The sequence below is a fragment of the Silene latifolia genome, chromosome 10, assembly GCF_048544455.1.
Source record: "Silene latifolia isolate original U9 population chromosome 10, ASM4854445v1, whole genome shotgun sequence".
NCBI classification, from domain to species: domain Eukaryota; kingdom Viridiplantae; phylum Streptophyta; class Magnoliopsida; order Caryophyllales; family Caryophyllaceae; genus Silene; species Silene latifolia.
Window position 1 is genome coordinate 151,864,698 of NC_133535.1, and position 4,262 is coordinate 151,868,959.

The 4,262-nt window shown below is 36.6% G+C and overlaps 1 long non-coding RNA gene across 1 annotated transcript; it reads right to left on the reverse strand.

The window, feature by feature from the left end:
* Window positions 1-1,131: 1,131 nt before the first annotated feature.
* On the reverse strand, window positions 1,132-3,667 carry LOC141609360 (uncharacterized). Its single transcript, XR_012527380.1, has 2 exons — window positions 3,350-3,667; window positions 1,132-1,263 (listed from the first exon to the last, which is right to left on the reverse strand). It is a non-coding gene; the product is annotated as an uncharacterized LOC141609360 (long non-coding RNA).
* Window positions 3,668-4,262: the final 595 nt, after the last annotated feature.

The following is a 4,262-nucleotide window of genomic DNA, read 5'->3' on the forward strand; positions in this document are numbered from 1 at the left end:
ATTTATAGATTAAATTTGCTCCAGAAAAATTTAATTTTCATTGTTTTGAATATGAGAATGTTAAAAGTTTGTTATTAATATTAGTACATTGGGGCTTTCCAGCTTCATAACGTAGAAGGTAAATGAATAAACCATAATTGAATTGAATGAATGAGAGAAAGATGAGAATGTGAAAGATCCAAGAGTATTTGTGTAGTTCTCCACGTGGCAGCACGAAAGAACAAAGTTGTTGCAATTTGCTTAGTTAAAGAAATCCTCAACATTACCTTTTTATATTATTGTATAGATTATATCACAAATTTGTTTTAAGGGAGACTTAGTGTTAGAAAAGTTATTATAAAACCTGATTAAATAGTCTTGTTTAGCTATCTTTCCTGAAAGGTTGTTACTTTTTTTATGTATATAATTTACTCAATAATTTCAGCCATGTTAATAATTTTTTTGTAATAATTTCAGCCATGTTAATTACTTTACAATTAATTATTAATCTGAGTACAATTTACATCCTTCTATAATAAATAAAATAAAAATCATGAAGGAGTCAAATTGATGGTAAATGGTGTAAAAATTGCCAGAATTATTAAAATCTTTTATTTTATATTATTAAAAAAGACATAAAGTTGTAAAAATTAGATTTTTTATATTTGATTTTAAAATGATCATTTCATGAAATGTTTATATTTCTTGCTTAACTTTGAATTTTGATTTTGTGTTGACTCTTACTCTACGGGTGGTAACAAAATAGCTCATTTATTAATTAGAGCTTACATATAATTGTTTTTTGGAGTGAAAGTATAAGGTTCGTTTATTAGAGAAAGTGCAATTAAAGAACTTTATATAAGGTTCTTCCTATACCAAGTTATTTTTCACTAATTTTTAAAATCAAGAACTTTATCTTTAATGGAATTTTGTTCTTGATATAAGGTTCTTCCTAGTTCCTATACTAAGTCATTCTTTCTATACCAATGAGCTTAATTTTTTTTTTTTTTTTTTTTTTTTTTTTTTTTTTTTGAAATTGAGTGAGCTTTGACAAATTTCGTTGGTTTTTTTCCCTTTTTTTTAGCTTATTAATTGAGACTCTTGCTACTATTGGGCATCACATAGTTTCCGTACTTTAGATAATCTTGCTACTATTGGGCATTACATAGTTTTATTTATGAGAGTATAACATTTTACAAACAGTAGGAGTTGGATAGAAAAGATGGAAACTGAAGTCCTTATGATTTGACTTCCTCTTCTAGTAGTTTTCATTAGCCTTTGTACCTCTGATGGTTATCAAATTATACCTCGCAAGTGCACGATTTTATCGTTGTACACTATTAAGGGTCGATCCCACAAGGAGTTGAAAAGATTACTAATTGTTCTAATCCGATCGTTTAGCTAAGTCGAAAATAAAGGATGATGGTTGATATACTAATGCTACCTAAAATGAAATGAGATGCAATCTAAATAAAAGCAAGGTAAATGAGCAACAATGAAAGATAAGTTGTAATTCAAATGATTAAAAAAGGCCTAGGACTCGGTTCTTCCCAAACAATTCGCAATTCCACATGGTTAAATTTCTAGGCTAATCACAAAGGTAGTTAGGTGAGGAGGTGACGGCTCTAATTCGCCTAAGACCCCCCTCTCGGGTTCGAAATAGGACACTAGCACTACCCACCAACCCCCCTCTCGGGTTCGAAGGTCGGAATCCCTAACCCAACACCCGACTACCCCAAAAACATGCATTTTCCCAAGGTAGTCCAATATTTGCTAAGGTCATTAAGCCCAATCAATTCCCGGGTCATCCCACTCCCTCTCTCGAGGGTCGATTTCAAACGCTAATTTAAAGGTGTCCTACCCCGGTTCTCCCTTTCGGTCTCAACCGAGGTCAACAATAGGGTCAAGTCTCGGGTATCCAAATCACAACCTAACCAACTCTCGTTGGTGGTCAAGGGTCGTAAATCAACACTACCCAATAGTCAACCCATAACCCATGTCAATCCTCTAAACTACCCTCACCAATTTCCCCAAATAATTAGCCTTTATGAAATTCAATTAATGAAATTACTCATGTTGAGTCAAACCGAGCCCTAGTGGAAGACTACTCACTAATCATGGTCCTAATTGCAAAATAAACAACAAAGATGGAAACTTTGGTCACAAACATGGTGAGAAGATGAAATTCACTACTAAACATGCAACAATCTAACAATGGGTGGAAGGAAAGATGATTTAATCTAATAATGAGAGAGATTTAAACCTAAAGACTCAATCTTTAACCAAATCAACTCAAAGATTAAGTCTTTGAGGACAACTACCCAATGATGAACAAATGAAAGAGAAACAAAGGAAAGATCAACAATAGAAAGATGAACAATGATGGAAATAACAACAACAAACAAACAACAACAACAATTTTAACATAAACAATCAAACAAACATAAAAGAAGAACAAAATGTAAACAAATGAAAATAGGGAGAGAATTAATACCAACAAAATAGTGAAAGAGGAATTTGGATAGAAATAATAAAGAAGGAAATCCTTCAATCTTCTTACAAACCCAAATTCAATCACTAATTGATTGAAGAACTACTTTAATTAAGGAAAGATTAACAAAGAGATTAAGAAAGTTTAAAGCTTGAAAGGGTAAAAATTCTGGATCTAGGGTTGTGTGTAAAAGGGTTTAAGGGGAGGGGTATATATAGGTTACACAAGGATTAGGACCGAAATTGGAAATGGGCTTTGAAACTCGTAAATGTACTCCCGGCCGGTCAACCGGCCGCCGGTCATTTGACCGGCTGGGAGATCTCTGGAAGTTTTGAACAATTTTTGAGGTCATCAGGTGTGCACGGCCGGTCAACCGGCCGCCACACCTGACTGGGGCAGCTTGACTTTGAAGCTTGACTTTTTGCCTTTGGAGGGATTCCCAGCCGGCTAGCCGGCCGCCGGTCATTTGACCGGCTGGGAAGTTTCTGTAACTTTCTTCCAATTCTTTGCATTTCCTAAGCTCAATGTCCTCCCAGCCGGCCAGCCGGCCGCCGGGCCACCGGCTGGGAGTGCTTCTTCACAATTCTTCCTTCATTTTCCTTGTAGATGTACTCCCAGCCGGCTAGCCGGCTGCCGGCCTACCGGCTGAGGGTACATCTCAGCATACTTCTCTTCTTCTTTCATGCAAGGCTTAGAAATCCCGTCTTTTTAGCTTCGTTTCGCCCGTTCCCGCCTCAATTTCTGCAAGGGGGCCAAAGTGTCATAGTAAAGGGAATCGGGACTAGAAACGAGAGTAAAGGGGGTACAAAACCGCCTTAAATGGGGTCGAATATGCATGAAAATAGAGCGAAAAAGAGTGCAAAATGGTCCTATATCAACCTCCTGTAGGCTTTTCCAATCCCACGGTGCCAGGTGTTTGCCGAGTGAGGAGCATAGTGACTCCCTTGGGCCGGTTGCGGTTGATCGCACCTCAAGGCACCATAGCTTATGCAGTTTTTCTCCTCGGAAAATGTAGCGACTTGCTCGTTACGCCCTTCGACTTCGGGATGTTGTTCTTGATTTGAATGTGGCTTCAATTTTTTAAAGAAGCCCATTGTGGTACTTTGTTGAGATTTGAAAACAATTGAAATTGTAGCTCTTAAATAGACACAAATTGACATTAGTGTTGGGAGAATGAGTGACTGGAACGCACTTTCATGCATTTCATACCAACTGAATATATTCCTGATGAGACACTTTGCAAAATTAATGATAATGCCATCGACGGTGTCCATTACTTTCGACCTCCACCAGAACATAAAGGTACTATACTCCTACCAGGGCCGTCCCTGTCATTTTGGGGCCCTGTGCAAAATTGAAAAAATGGGCCCCTAATATAAATACACGTATATTTATATATAAATATAAAGTACTCCCTCGGTCGCAATAATTTGTTTGTCTTTACCTCACAAAGAGAAAAATAAAAACAAACAAATAATTAGGAAATATGAAAATTTGATAAAAAAAATGCTAATAATTCCTAACACTTGTGATAAATATAATTTTCTCTTTCTTAATATCAATTAAAGTTCATTGGCATGTTGGTTAATGTAGCTAAGCAGAACTGAACCTATGATGTTTAGAATGCAAGGTGACATTGCTACCACTGAGACCCTAACAATATGTTGATAATAAAGCGTGATATTAGATATATTATCAGATGTACAAAGTAATTTGGACTCATATTGAGCCCTTAAAATTGGGGGCCCTGTGCGGCTGCACGGGTTGCACACCCCTGGGTCGGCCCTGACTC